The sequence below is a fragment of the Erinaceus europaeus genome, chromosome 4, assembly GCF_950295315.1.
Source record: "Erinaceus europaeus chromosome 4, mEriEur2.1, whole genome shotgun sequence".
Taxonomy (NCBI): domain Eukaryota; kingdom Metazoa; phylum Chordata; class Mammalia; order Eulipotyphla; family Erinaceidae; genus Erinaceus; species Erinaceus europaeus.
In genome coordinates this window covers 26,466,922-26,489,598 of record NC_080165.1, presented here as the reverse complement: position 1 = coordinate 26,489,598, position 22,677 = coordinate 26,466,922, and the positions used below count along the sequence as shown (strand labels likewise).

The window sequence follows — 22,677 nt, the reverse complement described above, 5'->3', positions numbered from 1 at the left end:
CAGCAGGCAAAGTGAGGGGTCTGGGCTCACAGGGGCGGTACCGGGCACTCCCAGGTTTGTTTTTCTTTGTGCTTGTGTGTGCCTCCAGGGTTATCGTTGGAGCTCAGTGCCTGCACTATGAATCCACTGCTCCTGTGGATTTTTTTCTGTCATTGGATAAGACAGAGAAATTGAGAGAGGAGGGGGAGACAGAGCGGGAGAGAAAGACAGACACCTGCAGACCTGCTTCACCACTTTTTTTTTAAGTTTTTTTTTTTTGCCTCAGGGTTACTGATGAGGCTCAGTGCCTGAACTACAATCCACTGCTCCTGGAGGCTATTTTTTCCCTTTTGTTTCTCTTGTTGTTTATCATTGTTGTTATTGCTGTTTGTTGGACAGGACAGAGAAATGGAGAGAGGAGGGGAAGATAGAGAGGGGTAGAAAAAGATAAGAAACCTGTAGACCTGCTTCACTGTTTGTGAAGTGACTCCCCTGCAGGTGGGGAGCCACAGGTGGAGAGATGGGGGATCAAACAGGGATTCTTACGCCAGTCCATGGGCTTCATGCCATGTGCACTTAACCTGCTGAGCTACCGCAGGATCCCCACTTCACCTCTTTCAAAGAGACCTCCCTGCAGGTGGGGAGCTGGGTGTTAGAACCAGGATCCTTGCACCACTCCTTGTGCTTTGCACTATGTGCACTTAACCCAGTGTGCTACCGCCGGGCCCCCTCTCAGATTTTTTTTCCTTTTTTTTTTTTAACCAGAGCACTGTTCAGCTCTGGCTTATAGTGGTGCAGGGGGTTGAACCTGGGACTTTGGAGCCTCAGGCATGAAAGCCTGTTTGCATAACCATACGCTATCTACCCTCCACCCCTCATATATTTTTTTTAAACAGGGTTCCTAAGGGGGCCAGGTGGTGGCACACCCAGTGAAACCCACACATTACCTACCATGTATGAGGACCCAGGTTCGAGCCAGTGCTCCTCACCTGGAGGGTGGAAGCATCACAAGTGGTAAAGCAGGGAGTGAAGTGTGTCTCCTCTCTCCGTGTCTATCTCATTTTTTACCTGTCCTATCAAAACAGAATAAAATAAAATAGCAAAAGCAAAAAGGGCCACCAGAAGCAATGGATTCATATTGTGTAAAGGCTGAGCCCCAGTGATAACCCTGGTGACAAGAAAACAAGCAAGGAGCCCAGCATCACACCTAGGGTCTGACATGGGATCCCTGTGCTCTGCTGCCACCATTCTTCCACCTACACCCTTTTGAGAGCCCAGTGGGAAGAGGGGGGAGGGCACTGAACCCAGGTGCCTGCCCTCCACCACTGACCCAGCTTCTCAGCTCCAAGCACTCTCCATCTCCACTCTCCACACCCCAGAGTCTCTTCCCACACTGCCAGGTGGGTGTCTATATACTTCTGCTCGGAGTCTGAGTGACCCCATGCTTTCTCCCACCAGAGAAACGGGTTTGCCGTGAGGTGTTTTGTGTTGTCACATCCTGATATTGACACTAGGAAAATCAGTTGCCTTCCCCAGCCAGAAAGCCTGACCCACAGCCCTGGCCTCTCTCCCTCCCTCCCACCGGCAGCAGGCAAAGATCTGGGGGCCAGGGCTTATTTGCTTACATTCAGTGTCTTTCCCTGACTGCCTGGAGGCAGGACAAAGGGATGAGGGAGGGAGCGGCCACAAGTCTGTCTGTCCCCCACCCACCCCCTCCTGCAGCCCCACAGCAGGCTTCCTGGTGTCTGCCAACAACAAAACCGAGAGTGTCGGGAACTTCCTTGAAACCCCTTGGAATTGTTCTGAGCAGAGAGAAAAACAGCCAGGCTCTCTTGTGGGGCACAACAGGGGCAGCAGCCCAGCAGGGGAAGTGAAAAGTCATTGATCATTCATTCTGCGTGCTCCATGGGTCATCTCAAACAGGATGCTTTCCAGGGCAAGGAAGAAGCTCCCTCCCGGGTCAATGTCAGGATTCACATGGGTAGATAGAGTACATAGAGTGACCCTCAAAGCCCCCAGGTTTGTGAGAGTGAGATTAATGGGAAGGTGGCTGGGTCTTTGTGGTTCAACGAGTCTAGATATCATTTATTATTATTATTAATTTATTAGCTCTGGTTTACGGGGGGGGGGGGTGAAACTGAAACCTAGGAGTCTCAGGTATGAGAATCTGTCTTCATAGCCATTATGCTATTTCTTCCAAACCCCAGATTTTAAAAAAAAAAATTTATTTATTGCACAAAGTGCAAGGACCAGCATAAGGATCCAGGTTCAAGCTTCTGGCTCCTCACCATCAGAGGAATCCCTTCACAAGCAGTGAAGCAAGTCTGCAGGTGTCTGTCTTTCTCTCCCCCTCTCTGTCTTCCCCTCCTCTCTTCATTTCTCTCTGTCCTATCCAACAACGACAGCAATAATAACTACAACAATAATAAAACAACAAGGGCAACAAAAAGGAATAAATAAATGAATAAATAAATAAAAATATTTTTTTTAAAAAAGAATTGTCTTTAAAAAAAAGATTTATTTGTCTCGAGGGTTATCGCTGGGGCTGGGTGCACTATGAATCCACTGGTCCTGGGGCCATCTTTTTTCTTCCATTATTGTTGCTGTTATTGTTGTTGTTGCTTCTGTTGTTGGATAAGACAGAGAGAAATAGGGAGTCGGGCGGTAGTGCAGCGGGTTAAGCGCATGTGGTGCAAGGCACAAGGATCCCAGTTGGAGCCCCCAGCTCCCCACCTGCAGGGGAGTCGCTTCACAGGTGGTGAAGCAGGTCTGCAGGTGTCTGTCTTTCTCTCCCCCTCTCTGTCTTCCCCTCCTCTCTCCATTTCTCTTTGTCTTATCCAGTAATGACGACATCAATAACTACAACGAGGGCAACAAAAGGGGATAAATAAATACAAGAAAAAGGTCTAAAAATTTACATATATATATATATATATATATATATATATATATATATAGACAGAAATAGAGAGAGGAGGGCAAGGGAGGTGGAGAAAGATAGACAGTCGCGGACCTGCTTCACTGCTTGCAAAGTGACCTCCCTGTAGGTGGAGAGCAGGGGGTTGGAACCCGGATTCTTACATGGGTCCTTGCACTTTACACTATATGCACTTAACCTGGTGTGCTACCTCCCAGCCCCTTTTTAAGGTTTATTCAAAGCCAACATAAGATAAGGATCCCAGTTCAAGCTCCTGGCTCCCCACCTAAGGGGAGTCTCTTCACAAGCAGTGAAGCAGGTCTGCAGGTGTCTATCTTTCTCTCCCCCTGTCTTCCCCTCCTCTCTCCATTTCTCTCTGTCCTATCCAACAACAACAACATCAATAATAACTACAACAATAAAACAACAAGGGCAACAAAAGGGGATAAATAAATAAATAAATAAATAAAAGACTTAACAAAAAAAGGACAACAAAAGGGAAAATAAATAAATGTTAAAAAAAAGATTTATGGGAGTCGGGCTGTAGCGCTGTGGGTTAAGGGCACAAGGCGCAAAGAGCAAGGACCAGCGTAAGAATCCCGGTCTGAGCCCCGGCTGCCCACCTGCAGGGGAGTCGCTTCACAGGCGGTGAAGCAGGTCTGCCGGTGTCTGTCTTTCTCTCCTCCTCTCTCCATTTCTCTCTGTCCTATCTAACAACGATGACAACAAAAATAACTACAACAATAAAAAGGGCAACAAAAGGGAATAAATAAATATTTTTTTAAAAAGAAAGATAAAAAAAAGATTTATTAACAGGGCCAGGGGTGGCTCATCTGGTTAAGTGCACAAAGACCCAGATTCAGCTCCCTGGTCCCTCCTGCAGGGATAAGCCTCACAAGTGGCGAAGCAAGGCTGCAGGTGTCCAGGTGTCTCTCTGTCTCTTTTTCTCCCTATCTCCTTTCCCCTCTCAATTTCTCTCTTTCTCTATCCAATAATACATAAGTAAAACTGTCTATTAAAAAGAGTTATTAACTACTGAGAGAGAGAGAGAGAGAGATGGAGAGAAACAGTGCACCACTCTGGTCAAACTGTCAAGCTTGCAAGTCCAGTGCTCTACCCACTGTGGCACCTCTCAAGCCATGAGCTGAGCTTTCACACTTTTTAAAATTTTTTTGCCTGCAGGATTATTGCTGGGGCTCAGTGTCGAATCCACTGATCCTGAAGGCTTTTTTTCCCCATTTTGTTGCCCTTGTTGTTTTATCATTGTTGTGGTTATTATTGTTGTTGTTATTGATGTCGTTGTTGTTGGACAGGACAGAGAGAAATGGAGAGAGGAGGGGGAAACAGAAGGGGAGAGAAAAGATAGACACCTGTAGACCTGCTTCATTGCTTGTGAAGCAACCCCCCTGCAGGTGGGAAGCGGGAGGCTCGAACTTGGATCCTTATGCTGTCCTTGAGCTTCGCGCCATGTGTGCTTAAGCCGCTGCACTACCACCCGACACCCCCTTTTTTTTCTTTTTTTTTTTTTTGCCTCCAGGGTTATTGCTGGGACTGGGTTGCGGCACTAGGAATCCACTTCTCCTGGAGGATTTTTATTTTTTCCTTTTGTTGTCCTTGTGGTTTATTGTTGTGATTGTTATTGTTAAGCGAACCCCCCTGCAGGTGGGGCGCTGGGGGCTTGAACCCGGATCTTTTGGACGGTCTTTGCACTTTGCACCACGTGCGCTTAAGCCGCTGCGCCACTGCCCAGCCCCCACTTTCACACTTCTACCTGAACTAAACAGAGGAACAGAGGAAAGGAGAGGGAGGGCTGTGGATTCGGCTGAGGTAGTCAGGGAAGACTTCTCAGAGGTGGTGGCCATTGAGCTAAGATAGCAAAGAAGAGTATAGCATCCAACAGTCACAGGGACTGGGTTGTATGTTACTTATTCCTGCATTTGTTTTCGTCCCCATGCCATCCCAATGGCTTCAGTGTCCCCAGTGTGTGAAGAAACAGGCCCCACGCACGGAGAGAGTTCCAACCAAAAGGGATTTAGCCGGCAGCCATGTTAGAATGCCAAGCGCACACTCCAGACACAAGTTAAAAGCCCGCTCTTTGTAAGCTGGTCCCCCCAGGCATCTTACACCTAAAACCAGCAGAAATACAGCTGGTGCAACCAGGATTCACAGAGGCGAAGAAGCCACAGTTAAGTGGATCTAGGACAGTCCTTTGGCCCTGGGGAGAGGTTCAAAAGATGATGGGAAATCCCCAAATCTTGGAGTGAGAAGGAAGAGAAAAGCCAGAGTGAGCAGCCCTGCAGGCTGGTGGCCCACTGGTGCCCAGGCCAGACTCCTGCTTTCACCTGCACCTCAGGTGACACGTGCACAAGCATCCCAGCAAGAAGGCAAAGGGCCACTCCTCTGGGTTCTCACAATGGCATGACCCCGGAAGTGGAGGGAAAGTGTGAGGACAGCCCAGAAAAGCCAGAGGGCAGTCAGTCTAGCAGCCCCAGTACTGGATTGGGGGGGAGGGGGAACTAGGGGATTCTTTACAGCAAAGAGCAAAGGGGAGCTGGACTTCTAGCAAGATACCATTTAAGTTCCTCCTATGGCCTCCCACCGTGGTGGAGGCCACAGAGCTCAACCGTCTTCTTTTTCCAGTGGGAAGGAGCCAGAGATAAGTTTATAGGAGAAAGCCCCACTGCAGGCCGGCACAGTAGATGCTCCTCTCCCCAAAAATGTTACAACAATAAAAAACAACAGCATCAAAACCACCACAACACCGGCCGGCCCCGCGGAGTGGCTACTCTAGCGGAACCCAGAGACACAGGTAGCTGTCTACGGAGCGACCACCGGCCAAGGGCCCCAGCCCCGGACCCCAGCCCCGCCCGCCGCTGGGCGCAGAACAGGCGGCAGCGCCTCCCTCCCTGCCCACCGGCTGAATGAGCCCCGCGGCCCCGCGGGCAGCCGCTTGGGGTTTACAAAACAAGCCGGGCGCGGGCGGGGTGCGGGCGCCGCGCACCTGTGCAGCCCAGGCAGGTGCGGGGGGCAGCAAGCCCACCCCGCGCGGGTCTCGCGTTGTCCTAACTGCCCAGCCCGGCCCTCCCGCAAGTGCGCGGGACCGCGGGGCGCCAAGGGTTCAGTCGGCGCCTGTGGGGCCCCGTGTCCAGTGGCCCCAGCCTGTGCCATGGTGGCCCAGGGCTGGGAGCGCACGGAGCCGGGGCGCGGCACCCCGCCGGTGTGGGGGCAGAGGAGCCCGCCCCGCCGCACCTAGCTGAGACCGGTGCACGCAGTTGGGGGGGGGGGGGTCGGGGAGGCGTGATCGCCGGCGGGGAAACAGCCGGCAAATGCCCGGGTCAAGTGTGCCCAACCTTCCCGCTGCCCAGGGCAGCCCACTCGGCTCGCCGACCAGCCGAGCTCGGCTGGGTGGGCACAGAGCGGCGCGGAGGGGGCGCTGCAGTGCGGAGACTCACCTCCAGAACTGGGACGAGCCTACGAGCGGCAGGGCGGCGACCAACGTAGTGTCTGGACCCGGCGAGCCCCGCGCGCCTTTAAAAGAACCGGAATCCCCGCGCCCCGCCTCCTGCCTCCTGGCGGGGAACCTGCTCCCCGCCTCCCGCCTCCCGCCTCCAGGCCTAGACCCTGCGCCCCGCCCCGACTCTCTGAGCCCCACCGACTACTCAACAGCTTCAAGTGTGATCTACTGTTCTGTACCTGGTGACTGTGGATTTGGGGGGGAGCGCGGCATTCTTGGGCACCTCCTGGCGCGCGCCCAGAACGGAAGAGAGCGCACTGCGGAGCCACAGGGGAGAACGCGGGTCTGTCTGTCCGCCCTTTGCCTCACTTCGTCCTCAGAAATCTTTTCCTGCTAAGTGGGGGCTCCAAGCCAGCCAGCGCTTTTTGTGCAAGCAGGGCCTTAAGTAAGGCAAAGCACTAAGGCAAAGCTTAGTGCTTGCTCAGTGCTTGACGCGGTCCCACCGCCCCAGCCTCTGGCTTGTGTTTATTTGTTTGCGGTTTTAAATATATATACAATGGGCCAGCGAATGAGTTCATCTGCATAGTGCTGCTGCTTTGCCCTGCTCTTGACCTAGGTTCGAACCCCGCCCCCACTGCATTAAAGGAAGCTTCAGTGGTGTGGTCTCTTCCACTTTCTGCCTCTAATAAATATTCATATGTATATATGTGTGTGTGTGTGTGTGTTCCGCATGATGTTTTAATCATTTTTCATTATACTGTTTGGTGATATTAAATCTGCAAATAATACTTTGCATGAGTGATCTCCAGCACTGTGGCGCTAGGTCTCTCGTTAAAGAAAGAAGTAAATCTCTATAGGAGCGTAATGTTATGCAGCCACCATCATCCAGCTCCAGAACTTTCCACCTTCAAGCAATAAACACTCATTTCTTCCTCCCCACAGCTCCTAGAAATCAAATATTCACTTTCACAAATGTGAAGCAGCAGCAGCCTACTGAAACTTGGGGCCTTTGGAACTCCGAATTTTCCAGTTGCACCCCCTTATCTTGCAGGTGGGGAGGTGGGGTGGGATGGGGCAAGGCAGGTGCAGGGGCAGTTGCTCTGCCCTGGGGCCCCTGATTCTAGGAGACCATGAAGGGGTAGAGACAGTCCCCAAATTAGGGTGGGAACCCAAAAGGCACTTTTCATGGGACTCAGTCCTGAGCTAGGCTAGGAAGCCCCGGGAGTCTGGAGGTAGAGAGGGAGGCTGGGCTGGGCTGAGCTGGTTGCAAACTACAAAGTAACTTCCATCCTAGGAACACAACAACAACAAAGATTGTTTACTTCAGCCCTGCAGCCTGGGGCAGTCAGCATCCTCAGAGGTTCTCTTTCCCCTGGTTCAATTAACTTCAGCCTGTTGGGGTCCCCCTCAGCCATTCCTCCCACCTCTAAAGTGACATCAAGGATACCTGTGTTACCTGGGTCTTGGGGGGAAGTGGGATGACCACACCCCAAGTCCTGGCAGCCCCCTCCCTTGCCTGTGCCTGCCCCCCACCCCCCAATGTGGTAGCAGCTTTAGCAGAGAGCCAAGAGTGTCAGTAGGTCTCCTGTTCAGAAATCCGGAAGATTAAAGTGTCCAGCCCTTCCCTCCCTGGACTTATCTGGCCTCTTCTGACCATGCACTCCTTGTTTCTAGGGTCCCCTGGAATCAAATCAATTCCAAGCCCCTCAAAAGCTGATCTGGATGGGCCACACTGTCTAACACGTGGGCATTACAGTCAAGAGTAGGGAGGCCCACACAAAAGATGTCCCTCTCCAGATGCACTTTGCACAGGAAAAACTTGAGTTTCAGGGAATGGAAGCAAAGATAGGAGGCTTCATAGACACCAGGGACCCACTGTAAATAAAATATTTTTAAAAAGAAGAAGAAGTTGGCACTCTACTCTCTGAGTCACCTGCTCAGTGTTCTGTAGGGCATTTCCACACCCAACCTGCCCCCATCTGTCCACTCCTTTCTTCTCTCCTGCTGATGGTCACGAAACACCTACTATAAGCTGAACTCTGTGCCCCCAGTCTCGAGACCCCTCTGGAAGATTTCTTGCAAGAAAGTAAAGTGCAGACTTCTTTTTAAAAATATTTTATTTATTTTGGATAGAGACAGAGTTTGAGAGGGAAGAGGAGATAGAGAGGGAGAGGGAGAGAGAAAGAGAGAAGAGAGACCTGCAGCAATATTTCACTACTCATGAAACTTCCCTTCTACAGGTGGGTACTGAGGGCTTAAACCTGGGTCCTTGCACACCATGATGTGCGTGCCTTACTAGACATGTTACTGCTCAGTTCCTGTAGAGCACAACTTTCTTATGTACAGGCCCTGTGTTCTATCTCCTGCATTGCGCATGGTAAAGCAGTACTCTAGTCTCTTTCTCTCTCATATGAATAATTTTTTTCCCTCCAGGGTTATTGCTGGGGCCCAGTGCCTGCACCATGAATCCACTGCTCCTGGAGGCCATTTTATCCCCTTTTGTTGCCCTTGTTGTTGTACTAACCCTTGTTGTGGTTATTGTTGTTGGATAGGACAGAGAGAAATGGAGAGAGGAGGGGAAGACAGAGAAGGGGAGAGAGAGACAGACACCTGCAGACCTGCTTCACCAACTGTGAAGCAACTCTCCTGCAGGTGGGGAGCCAGGGACTCGAACCGGGGTCCTAATGCCGGTCCTTGCACTTTGCGCCACGTGTGCTTAACCTGCTGCGCTACCACCTGACTCCCCCTTCCCTGCAGTTTAAGACCAAGGTCAGGGGCCCTGTTTCAGCCTTGGCCATGGGCACCTCAAGACACCCATCTTCTGAGCACCTGGATCCTGGTGGCTTCTGTGTGGCTGTGGCTATGGCTGTGGCTGTGAGAGAGTGTGGCTGAGGTCCCTCTGCTGTCCCGGCCATGGCAGGCTCTGTACACACCCTTCCTGTTGTGACAGCTCAGGTGGTAGCACAGCGGGTTAAGTGCACGTGGTACTAAGCTCAAGGACCTGCGTAAGGATCCGGTTCGGGCCTCAGCTCCCCACCTGCAGGAGAGTCGCTTCACAAACAGTGAAGCAGGTCTGCAGGTGTCTATCTTTCTCTCCCCCTCTCTGTCTTCCCCTCCTCTCTCCATTTCTCTCTGTCCTATCAAACACCAACGGCATCAATAAAAACTACAACAATAAAACAATAAGGGCAACAAAAGGGAATAAATAAATAAATATTTAAAAAATTATTAAGAAATGGACCCAAGGTGGGAATGAGAGTATTTTGCAGACACTTATCACAGATCTATGAAAGACTGAACCGATGTATCATCAATGGAACTTTAATCCACTATTCCCCAATAAAGTAAAAATAAATTTTAAAAAGAAAAAATATGTTTAAAAATATGTGAAGAAATTAATACAGCACAAGTGACCACACAAAGAAAAGCATGACTCTCACCTTCAGGGGTGACTATAGAAATATAATTGAGGGAGTCAGGCGGTAGTGCAGCGGGTTAAGGGAAGGTGGTGCAAAGCACAAGGACCCGCATAAGGATTTCGGTTTGAGCCCCCAGCTCCCCACCTGCAGGGGGGTCGCTCCACAAGCGGTGAGGCAGGTCTGCAGGTGTCTATCTTTCTCTCCCCCTCTCTGTCTTCCCCTCCTCTCTCCATTTCTCTCTGTCCTATCCAACAACAAACAACATCAACAACAATAATAACCACAATAAGGCTACAAACAACAAGGGCAACAAAAGGGGGAAAATGGCCTCCAGGAGCAGTGGATTCATGGTGCAGGCACTGAGCCCCAGCAATAACCCTGGAGGGGAAAAAAAAAGCATTATTCATTTAAGAAAGAAAAAGGAGGAGGAGGAAGAGGAGGAGGAAATGAAAGAAAGAAATGTAATTGAAAGCTGTGAGAAGCTCCTTTCACCCACCTGAATTCTTCACAAGTTCATGGTAACTGAGTAATAATGCATGGCAGGAGAGATGAGACTGTGGGTGTTTACTAGGGTGTGTACAAGGCATGCACGTGGGTGTGTACAAAAGGAGTGGGCTTGGGCTCCCTGAGGACGCAGACTACCTTGTTCATCACTGCAGCCTAGAGCCTAGGCAGTGCCTGGTCCAGAACAGGTGGCTAGGAATTCAGAACCAAGACATTCAAGAACATGCATTCACTGAGGCCAACAAGCCTCACTCACATGCTCCTGGCATTTGGTCCATTCACTGGCTGATGCATCCAGTAAGTGCTGGAGAGACCACAGCTTGAGGGTGGGCAGAGGCTCTCAGCTCTTAGGAAGCATACCGGCTAGGGAGTGAGTAAGAGGGGTGAGTGAGAGACAGGTAAAGAGGGGAAATGGCCTAATCATCCTCAGCAGACAGCAATACCTACCACAGCACAGAGGGCACCTATGCCTAAACATGCTGAGTGAAAAAAAAAGATTACAGAATAATAACTGTATGAGTTAAACTGGAAAGTGCTCTCTTTTCCTTCTTTTCTTTTCTTCTCCTCCTCCTCCTCCTTCTTCCCCTCCTCTTTCTTCATTCCAGGCCAATTTTTTCAGATAGAAGGAAAAAGAGAGTGGAAGATGAAGGAGGCGGAGGAGGCAGAGGAGGATGGATGAGGTGAAGGAGGAGGAGGAAGAAGAGGAGGTGTGTGTGTGTGTGGGGGGGGGAAGACTGCCCAAGAAGTGAAAGAGAGGCTAGAGACTTAAACACATGAGATTGCTATTTCAGTCTCTGTATTAAATGTGCCAGAATGATTCTCTCTCTCATGTTAACAAATGTATTTAAAAGAGGGGCTGGGGGTGGAGAGAGATCAGACAGTCATGCACCTGGCTGAGCACACATGTTATTATTGTGTGCAAGGACCTGGCTCAAAGCTCCAGTTCCCAACTGTGGGAGGAGGGTCCAGGAATGGTGAAGCGGTGCCACAGGGCGTCTTTTTCCCTCCCTATCTCCCTTTTCCTTCTCAATTTCTCTCTGTCTTATCAAATAAAAAGAAACAAAAAAACTAGAGGGGGTGGGGAAAGGCATTGAAGTACCATCTAGTGTGGTGTGACGGGGGTCGGGCCAGCCCCCCTCCCAGCTGAGCTATCCTGTTGGCCCTGTAAATCATTTCCATGTGCCTTGAAAGTCTATAAGGTCAAAAATGCTTAACAGGTGTGGATAGTACTAAATGGTCTCTTATTTTTCTTATATGCTATTTGCAATATTTGAAATGTATATGGATCATATTTCTAGCTAAGAAACAATAACTTCTTTCTTTTTGGGAGAGGGGATTTCCAGGAAGGATTGAAAACCTGCTAGACAATTTTTTTTGTAATGCCAAAGCCTTGCCCCTGCATGATTTAATTATCCCTGTGCTGATTCTTTTTTGTTCATCTCTTTCTTTTTCTTTCTTTCTTTTTTTCTAATATTTATTTTATTTATTTATTCCCTTTTGTTGCCCTTGTTGTTTTATTATTGTAGTTATTATTGTTGTTGTCGTTGTTGGATAGGACAGAGAGAAATGGAGAGAGGAGGGGAAGACAGAGTGGAGGAGAGAAAGATAGACACCTGCAGACCTGCTTCACCGCCTGTGAAGCGACTCCCCTGCAGGTGGGGAGCCGGGGTTCGAACCGGGATCCTTATGCCGGTCCTTGTGCTTTGCGCCACCTGCGCTTAACCCGCTGCGCTACAGCCCGACTGCCCCTTTTTCTTTCTTTCTTTCTCTCTCTCTTTCTTTCTCTCTTTCTTTCTTTCTTTCTTTCTCTCTCTCTTTCTTTCTTTCTTTTATTTCAGACACATAGAGAGAGATAGAAACAGACAGAAAGGGAAATATATCATAGCACTGGAGTTTTCCTTAGTGCTCTCATGTAGTGCCAGGGATCCGGCCTGGGCCTTGAGCAGGGCATAGTGTACGCTCTGTTCAGTAAGCTAAGAGTTGTAGGGGGTGGACCCAAGATGGCAAACTAGCAGGGTCTGTTTCCCTTCAGCTCTGCAACAACAGCAAAGTCACAGCCTATACAGAAACCGCCACACAGAAACAGGATTGGGATATGGGAGATAGCTCACATGGTAAGCTATCTATCATGCAGACTGTCATGCTCAAGGACCCAGGTTATGACCCGGACACCACATGGTGGACTGATGCTGAGGTCTCTCTCTCTCTCCCTCCTTCTGTATCTCTTACCCACTAAATAACCTTAAAAAAAAAAATTGCTAGAAGTGGTGCAAGCATGAAATCCCAGGCTAAAAAAAAAAAAAGTCAATATTAAAAAAGAAAGAAAAATACTGCATGCTTTCTCCCACATAGAGGAAATAAAGAAACAAAGCAAGGAAACAAGCAAAGTCAAGTGCAGACAACCCTTCGGTCTGACTGCAAAGCTGAAGTCATTGTGGGAGGGGTGCTGTAAAGGGTAGGGTGGATTGCTAAGGCAGAGGGACAGAATGGAGCTTTGGTGGAGAGATTGTGGCCCTCCTCCTCCTCCTCCTCCTCCTCCTCCTCCTTCCTCTTTTTGCCTCCAGGCTCATCGCTGGGGCTTGGTGCCAGCACTACGATTTCACTGCTCCTAGAGGGCATTTTTCATTTTTATTGAATAGGACAGAAAGAAATTGAGAGAGATGGGGAAGATAGACAGGGAGAGAGGCAGACAGACAGACACCTGCAGACCTGCTTCACCACTGGTGAAGTGACTCTCCTGCAGGCTCCCCTGCAGATGGGGAGTCCCTAGCTCGACCCAGGATCCTTGTGTGGGTCCTTGCGCATAGTACTATGTGCACTTAACCCAGTGCGTCATAGCCCGGCCCCTGAGATTATGGGTGGTTTTTTTTAGAGGAAAGGGTGTAAAGTGTGGAAATCCATTTTGAAAATGTGAGGGATTTTACTTCTAAAATAGGATTTTTTAATCTTTATTATTTAAAAAGTATTTTATTTATTGGATAGAGACAGAACTCAAGAGGGAAGGGGGAAAGAGAGAAGTGGAGAGAAAGACAGGGAGCCAGGCAGTGGCACACCTGGTTAAGCACACATCGTTCTAAGCACAAGGACTCAAGCAAATATCCGGATTCAAGCCCCCAGCTCCCCACTTGCTCGGGGGACACTTCACAAGCGTCAAAGCAGGTCTCTTTCAGGTGTTTCTTTCTTTTCTTTTTTTCTTTTCTTTCTTTCTTCCTTTCTTTTTTCTTTTTTTAGAATTTATTTATTTATGAGAAAGATAGGCAGATAGGCAGAGAGAGACAGAACAAACCAGACATCACGCTGGTACATGTGCTGCCGGGGATTGAACTCAGGACCTCATGGTTGAGAATCCAATGCTTTATCCACTACACCACCTCCTGGACCACTCAGGTGTTTCTTTCTCTTTCTCTCTCTATCTCACCCTCATCTCTCAGTTTGTTTCTGTCCTATTCAATAAAGTGGAAAAAATGGTTTCTAGCAGCAATGAATTCATAGTGCCGGCATAAGCCCCAGTGATAACCCTGGATGGGGGGGAGGGGGGAGAGAGAGAGTTAGAGAGGGAGAGGAGAGATACTTGCAGATCTGCTTCACTACTTGTAAAGTTCCCCTCCTGCAGGTGGGGAGCTGGGACTTGAACCCTGGGTCCTTGTGAATTGTAATATGTGTGCTCAACCAGGTGCACCACTACCCGGCTTCTAAAACATTCATATTCTTGTTCACCTATGTGAGCTCCTAACAAATAAAACTATTATGAGAAGTTAAAAAAAAGTCTAAGAAAGTCATTTTAAAAACAAAGAAGGTTGGAACATTGAAGAACAGCAACTTTTCACAGACATTGCAGTCCTTGAAATAAGAATATAGGTAGAGGGAGTCAGGCGGTAGCGCAGCGGGTTAAGCGCATGTGGCGCAAAGTGCAAGGATCGGCATAAGGATCCCAGTTCGAGCCCTGGCTCCCCACCTGTAAGGGAGTCGCTTCCCAGGTGGTGAAGCAGGCAGGTGTCTATCTCTCCCCCTCTCTGTCTTTCCCTCCTCTCTCCATCTCTCTCTGTCCTATCTAACCATGATGACATCAATAACAACAACAATAATAACTATAACAACAGTGAAAAATAAGGGCCACAAAAGGGAAAATAAATAAAAATTTTTTTAAAAAAGAATATAGATAGATTCTATTTATCTTAACAGACAGAACTTATCTTTGGTGCTGAAGGTGAAAAGGACTGGACAGGGGCACAAGAAGCCTGAGAGAACTTTGTAGGTGGTACAGATTACTATGTCATAAAATTATTTATAAAATGAGGCTATCTGTGAAACAACTCCAGGCTCAAGGCATTTACAGGGCAGTAACTTAACAGTCAGCTTCTAGCCATTCTGCATATCCAAAGATAACACCTCTACACCTGGTCACTGAATGGAGGCAACTGAATGAAAATCTGCCCCCGTGGCTCCGGGTCGCTACTGACACATTCCTTCTTCAAGTTTCCCACAAACCCAATTTTCACTGAAACATCTATATCTCCAAGGCAGCACTCCTGCCTAGCAGGCTGGGCAGTTAGCTCTCTCTTTACTGACAGGCCTCCCTTCATCTCACCTGTGAGGCCGATGGCTCCTTTTTTACAGTCTACTCTACCCTTCTTTTGATGACTATTTCCTAACTTGTTTATTCCAGTAAACTTTATAAAATCTTTGCTGCTGCTGCTTTCTTCTCTCTCCCTGACCCCTGTGCGCTACCGGCTGTATGAGGGCCAACTATGTCTTCACAGATGGTGGCCCAAGGGGTACATACAAACAAGTGTTGAACTGACTGCTCAAGACTCGTGTGCTTCTGGGAGTATAAATTAAACAGAACACAATGAAAGCAAACAAAACAAAACACAACGGCCCAGCTCAAAGCAGCCAAGAGCGAGGATTTGAGTGAAGCCACAGATTCACGCCCGCCAGGGGCACTTGGCAGGCAAGTCGGTGGTGGAACCTGAGAAGCCAGCTCTGGGTGACAAGGACAATATCACTGCTGACAATAGCACTGGCGCACTGTGGGACTGATTACAGAGGCTTAATCAGCCTGGCCACTCACCAGTGCCACGGCCATTTCATAGACACACATTTGGGCCAAAAACACGAACAGCCTGTGTGACCGAAATAACCTAATCTTATGGAAGCTGTCAAGGGGACAGAGACCAGACTCCCACTCACTTAGACAATTCCAGGAATCCAAGGTGACGGCAGGGGGGCCATGGTGGTCCCGCTGCCAGGGCTAACACTAACCTCTGCCCGAGCGGGCTCCAGGTTATCGCTCAGGTCAGGGCAGGCTGGAAGGACAGGGCATTGAGTGTGTGGATCAGAAAGAGCCTCGGACCTGCAGAGTGTCCATCCACCCAGAAATGCCACCCCTCCTGACAGCTGAGCTTATCTGCCTCATGGCAGATCTGCTCTGGACAATAGCAACAGTTCTGGCTGCTCACGTACCCATGACAGGGGAGCCTGGCCATGGAGTGGGGGACGGGGGCGGGGGTGCTGACCACACCTGTGTAAAGGAGGAAATGTGGAAGAACCTCTCCTGGCCCAGATCCCCTGGTCTGGGAGCCCCAAGAGAGCAGAGCCTGTATATTATTACCCTCCCCCCCAGTGTGGACCCCCTAGAGTTAATGTAGCTTACAGGTAGCTGAAATGCCCTTCACAGCCTTTCTGTCCACCCAGCAGTCTTACAGGATATGTACCACTGCTCCCACTTAACAGGAGGGGGGTTGCTGGAGGTGGTGGGGAGCGACATAAAGCCAGGCAGGTTAAGGGTGTCCCACTTTTTCATTCAAGTTCCCTGGACTTCCTACTCTCTGTGAGGCTAATTGATTGACCTCTTTTTTTTTTAAATATTTATTCCCTTTTGTTGCCCTTGTTTTATATTGTTGCAGTTATTATTATTGTTGTTGTCATTGTTGGATAGGACAGAGAAAAATGGAGAGAGGAGGGGAAGAGAAAGATAGACACCTACAGACCTGCTTCATCACTTGTCAAGCAACGCCCCTACAGGATCCTTACACAGGTCCTTGCGCTTTGCGCCACCTGCGCCTAACCCGCTGCACTACAGCCCAACTCCCTGATTGACCTAATTCCTCCTCCTACCTCACAGACTAAGGAGGCACCTGCAGACCACAACAACTTGTTTTTGTTTGTTTGTTTGTTTGTTTGTGGGAAATCATTGCTTTTCATTTGAAGTTCTGTAAGGCCAGGGAGGTGGCCTGGGGATTCGACCCTTAGACATGCGTGCATGTGGGCCCAGATTCAATCTGCAGCATTGTATGTGCCAGCCAGAGCTCTAGTTTCTCTCCCTCTCCCAGAACAAATAAATACAAGGAGAAATTGGGCTTGGGGATGTTAAGTATTCAAAATCAAAGGCTTGCAGTTTCCTCTCTGAGACATAAACCAGCTTTTAAAAACTGATCTATTTATTTATTAATGAGAGAGAGGAGGAGAGAGAGAACCAGAGCATCATTCTGACATGTATGACGTCAGGGATCGAACTCAGGGCCTCAAGCTTGAGACTCCAACTGCCTTTATCCACTATGCCACCTCCTGAGCAGCATAAACCAATATTGTGGTCATCATTATTGTCCTTCCGGGGTCTATCTGGTGGTGGGTCTCAACACCTGGGAGCTCCCCAGGATGGGGGACAGTGACTGTCTAGGCATGAGGGTGAAAGGGTAGGAGTCCCTGTGGGCAGAGAAATGGATGAGGAGAGGAGGGGTTTGAAAGCTGGGTTCCTGAAGGGGGCTGGGCGGTAGCTCAGTGGGTTAAGCAAAGGTGGTGCAAAGCGCAAGAACCAGTGTAAGGCTATCAGTTCGAGGCCCCAGCTCCCCACCTGCAGGGGGGTTGCTTCACAAGCGGTGAAGCAGGCCTTTGGGTGTCTTTCTCCACCTCTCTGCCTTCCCCTCCTCTCTCCATTTTTCTCTGTCCCATCCAACAACAGCTATAACAAGGGCAACTAAAGGGGAAAAATAGCCTCCAGGAACAGTGGATTCAGAATCCCAGTAATAACCCTGAAGGCAAAAAAAAAAAAAAAAAAAAGCTGGGTTCCCACAGAGATGGCCCACCAAATTGGCTGTTTTTTGTGCTGTTGTTTTTTCCCCCTGGAACCAGGGATTCCTGCAAATGTGATTTCATTGCTCCTGAGCTTTTTTTTTTTTTTTTTTCAGAGAGAGAGAGAGAGACAGACAGACAGACAGAGACTGAGACTACAGTACCAGAGCATCCCCCAGTAGAGGGACACTTCCACATAGCACTGGGGTTAGAACCTAGGCCATACATGCACCTACCAGGTGAGCCATAGATAATGAGGCCAGGAAAGAGTCAGATTGTCCTACATGGGGCTCTGAACATGCCCCTGTCAGCATTCCAAATCCCTCATGGCAGAATCTGGTCCCCAGGAACCAGACTCAGAAACCAGCCACCAGCCACTGCAATCAAGTCTCATCCAAGGGCAACATTCACTGAATACCTGTTGAGAGCCAGAGGTGCCTGGCCCTGTGAACACATCACTGTGTAATCTCCCCTTGCTTGGTTCTGTCCTGAGACCCAGAGTTCTGGTGTGAACGTGGCCAGTCCAGATTAGAACTGACTCCACTAGATGTCACTAGAGGTAAATGCTCATGGGCCTTTGGAAAGCCTTCCCTGAGCCCACATTCCAGGAGTCCAATCAAAGCTCAGAGTATTGACTAGCAAGTGTGCCAATCTCTCCTGAAAACAGCAGGCTTCCTGAGTTCAAGTTCAGGCTCTGTCACTTGCAAGTTCCAAATGTTTTGCTTTCCTATTTCTTTTTTCTCCTGCAGCTGGGGCATTGCACATGTGCAACTTCACTGCTTCCAGGCTGCCTTTTCACTCCAGAGAGAGGGAGGGAACAACTGCATAGCAAGCACTGAAGCTTCTGCTGGTATCATAGCACCTCCAGTGTGGTACTGGGGCTAGAACCTGGTCTGTACCCACTGCCGACACCCATGGCAACTTCTGCTCATCTCTGTCTTTTGGGGCTTCCACGTGGTGTCAGGGTGCAAACCCAAGGCCTCGCACATGTAAGGTATGTACTCTTCCTACTACAGAAGGTTCAAAACCATAAGACTACTTCTGTGCTACTAGAGATTCAAACAATAAAATATACATGGGCTTTAAAAGGAGAAAGTACCTTCTATTCAAACTTCTAAAGAAACCACTCTTAGCACTATAGTGTGAATTTCTTCAGACCTCTTTTGTGCTTCTTAGACTTAATGTGTTATTTGTGTGTGTGTGCAGAGAAGTTTTATAAAGATGACTATACAAACTTCTTTGTTAACCTGTGTTTTTTACTTAATGAGACCAGACAACTGCACATGTGAGAACATGTGAGAACTGTACATAGCAGGGACTGAATCTGGGACCTCATGATTGTATGTCCTATATCTATCTGACCAATTCTAACTTACATGTTTTATTTAATGGTGTATATAATTTCAGTATTTCCTGTATCAGAAAATGTAGATATGCCTTATCCTTTTGAATAAGTGATATTATTATTATTATTTTACCAGAACACTGCTCAGTTCAAGCTTATGGTGGTGTGAGCAGTTGAACCTGAGACTTTGGAGCCTCAAGCATGAGAGTTTCTTTGTATTGTCTTGCTCATTATTATTTTATGTGGAGCCAGGTCTCATACATGTATGATCTCATTGATTTGAAGCTGTTTTTTCATACACACACACTAGCACCAGAGCTCCCCCACGCAATGTTATGTTACTCCCATGTGGCGCTGAGGTTTGAACCTGGACCATGTGCATGGCAAGTCATGTACCCTACCCAGTGAGCTATCTCTGGACCCCACATGTATCTTTGTTTACTTGCAAAATAATTTCTATATATTTCTAAAATTGAACTTTGTTATTTCCTTTTTTAAAAAATTGATTTAATAATGACAAGACTGTAGGATGATGGGCACTGTTCCACACAGTTCCCACCACCAGAGCTCCACATCCCATCCCCTTCATTGGAAGCTTTCCTAGTCTTTATCCCTATGGGAGTATGGATCCAGGATCATTATGGGGTGCAGAAGGTGGAATGTTTGGCTTCTGTAATTGCTTCTCTGCTGGACATGGGCATTGGCAGGTCTATCCATATGCCCAGCCTGTCTCTATCTTTTCCCAGTAGGCAGGGGTCTGGAGAGGTGGGGTTCCAGGACACATCGGTGAAGTTGACGGCCCAGGGAAGTCAGGTTGGTGTCATGGTAGGGTCTGCAACTTGGTAGCTGAAAAGCATTAAGATATAAAGCAGAACAAATTGTTAAGTAATCAGGAATCTAAAGGTAAGAATATAGCAGATAGATTTGGGGTCCCCATTTTGGAAAAAGCTAGGAAGTCTATTTTAGGCGGGGTACAATTCCACACAATTCCCGCCACTGGAACTCCATATCCCATTCCCTCCTCTGAATTTTTCATTTATTTTACTATTATTATTATTTGCCTCCAGGGTTATTGCTGGGGCTTGGTGCCTGCACTACGAATCCACTGCTCCTGGAGGCCATTTTTTCCATTTTGTTACCCTTGTTGTTGTTATTATTATTATTGTCATTGTTGTTGTTGCATAGGACAGAGAGAAATTGAGAGAGGAGGGGAGACAGAGAGGGAGAGAGAGAGATACCTGCAGATCTGCTTCACTGCCTGTGAAGTGATACCTGGGGGCTCAAACCAGGATCCTTACTCCGGTCCTTGCAATTTGCACCATGTGCACTTAATCTGCTGCGCTACCACCTGACCCCCCAAAATTGGAATTCCTAAGTCAAAGGGAACATAATGAAATACATATTGAATCAAAATTCTGATGAAAACTGATACTAACCTTTCAAAATCTGTACTAATAATAATACTCACTTTAAGCAATAATGTACTTTATTTTTCCCTTCACACTGTAACTACATCTGAAATATTTGCCAATTTAATCCCAATTTAGTCAAAGTACCTTAATAATAATTTTGTTCCTATTTTCTCCTTTTCTAATTAAAAAAATCTTATTATATTTATTTTCCCTTCTGTTGCCCTTGTTGTTTTTATTGTTGTTATTGATGTCGTTGTTGTTGGATAGGACAGAGAGAAATGGAGAGAGGAGGGGAAAACAAAGAGGGGGAGAGAAAGACAGACACCTGCAGACCTGCTTTAACGCCTGTGAAGCGACTCCCCTGCAGGTGGGGAGCCAGGGCCTCAAACGCAGGTTCTTGCGCTTTGCGCCATGTGCACTTAACCACTGCGCTACCGCCCGACTCTCTCCTTTTCTAATTTTAAAAATGTTGATTTGATGGGACAGAGAAAAATTGAGAGAAGGGGGATAAAGAGGGGGAGAGAGATGTTTACACTATTACTTCACCACTAGTGAAGCTTCCCCCTGCAAGTGGAGAGTGGGGGGCTTGAACCTCAGAGAGAAATGGAGAGAGGAGGGGAAGACAGAGAGGGGGAGAGAAAGATAGACACCTGCAGACCTGCTTCACCGCCTGTGAAGTGACTCCCCTGCAGGTGGGGAGCCGGGGGCTCGAACCGGGATCCTTCCTCCAGTCCTTGCACTCTGCGCCACCTGCACTTAACCGGCCTGTTAGGTTTTTATAATTTTTCGAGATTTTTTTTTTTAGGCTCAAGAGAAAGCAGAGGTGCTATATGATAAAAATACTAAAGATGTTTAACCACATTAAAGCTGACAATACAGTAGAATTTGGATGTTATCTTGCTGGCAATGGAAAACCTAGACTATTAAGCTAGATTTATTTAATTAAATTAGCACTGAGAGTCAGCTTTTGCTACTAATATTTTTTTCCTCGGACTACCTACCTCCCAGTAAATCATTCACATTAGTAAGGACTTTTCCTTCTATTTGCTCTTCCTATGATGTTGACCTTCTCCCGGTATCTGTATGTAAGCCTGTCTTTTGGCTGCTGCTGGTTACCTTTGGAATGGTGGATATGGTGCACAGGGGTAGGATGTGTTAGAAATATTAAATATCCTGGGGCCAGGCGGTGGCACACTTGGTTAAGTGCATACATTACAGTGCGCAAGGATCCACGTTCAAGCCGCTAGTCCCCACCTGCAGGGGGAAAGCTTCACAAGTGATGAAGCAGGGCTGCAGGTGTCTCTCTCCCTCTCTATCTTCCCCTCTCAATTTCTGTCTCTATACAATAACAAATAAAACATTAAAAAAACAAAAAATATTAAATACCATCTTAGAAGTTATTAATCAGGAATTTAAAAATCTCTTCTAGCTCTGGGATCAGAGATGTCTCATTAGGTAGGGTGCATGCCTTGCCATGTACCTGGCCCTAGTTGGTGCCCCAACACTGCATGGGTCCAGGGAAGCTCCAGTGCTATGGTGTCTGTTTCTTCCTAAAAGATAAAGTCAGCCAGGAGTGGTGATTTGTGCATGCCTGAGGCCCCAGAGCAGGAGAAAAAAAAATCATACCAATTTTTTCCAGCTCTGAGAGGTAGAGATCATAATTACTCCAATTTCTCCATGAAGGCTGACATTTGCCTATACTTAATCAGCTACAAAGTATCCGTTGGGAGTCAGGCGGTGGCGCAGCAGGTTAAGCGCACGTGTTGCCAAGCGCAAGGACCGGCGTAAGGATCCCGGTTCGAGCCCCCACTCCCCACCTGCAGGGGAGTCGCTTCACAGGCGGTGAAGCAAGTCTGCAGGTGTCTGTCTTTCTCTCCTCCTCTGTCTTCCCCTCCTCTCTCCACTTCTCTCTGTCCTATCCAGCAACGACAACATCAACAATAATAACTACAACAATAAAAAGGGTAACAAAAAGGGAAAATAAATAAACATAAAAATATATTTTAAAAGAAAATAATATCAGAGTAGGGATATCAATTGTTTCTCTTCTTTCATGCTGACTCTAAGTACACTTTTATGGCTTACAGATTATGTAGGACACATATTCTTTTGCTATGATTAAGTTAGCAACTGGCATCTGCTATGTCAAACGCGATATTAAACAAACACCTCAATAATACCCCCAACCTACAGACTAAGGCAGTAGAGGCAGAGAGAAGGGACATGACCAGTCTAATTCTGAGGATGCAGAGCTGCCTCAGCCTTCGGGAACACTTCACAAATGAGGTGACCTGTGAGCAGGGTGCTGAGTACAACTTATGTCCCGTTATCTCTGCAACCTTGCGCGACAGAAGACACGTGGGTCACAACATCTCGGACAACAGCCCCGGGTTTGCAAATACGGGACCTGGGCAGCGGAGGGGGGCTTGGCCCCCGCACCCGGCACCTTCTTAAGCTCATTGCTGGACCCTGAAAGTTGTGAAAGTCGAGCGATCTTCTGCAGAGAAGATCCTAGGGTCGTAGCCCCGGCACACAGGGTTCCAGGCTTCGAAGAGTGGAGGCCACTGGAAGACCCC

The 22,677-nt window shown here is 48.1% G+C and overlaps 1 protein-coding gene across 1 annotated transcript in view; it reads right to left on the bottom strand.

Moving 5' to 3' along the window:
* The window catches only part of BIK (BCL2 interacting killer), a 29,357-nt gene extending 22,875 nt beyond the window's left edge, over positions 1–6,482 (bottom strand). The window contains exon 1 of the mRNA XM_060189115.1: positions 6,349–6,482. The gene's annotated coding sequence lies outside the window, so the exon portion shown is untranslated. The remainder of the gene's footprint in view (positions 1–6,348) is intronic.
* Between the last annotated feature and the right edge of the window lie 16,195 nt (positions 6,483–22,677).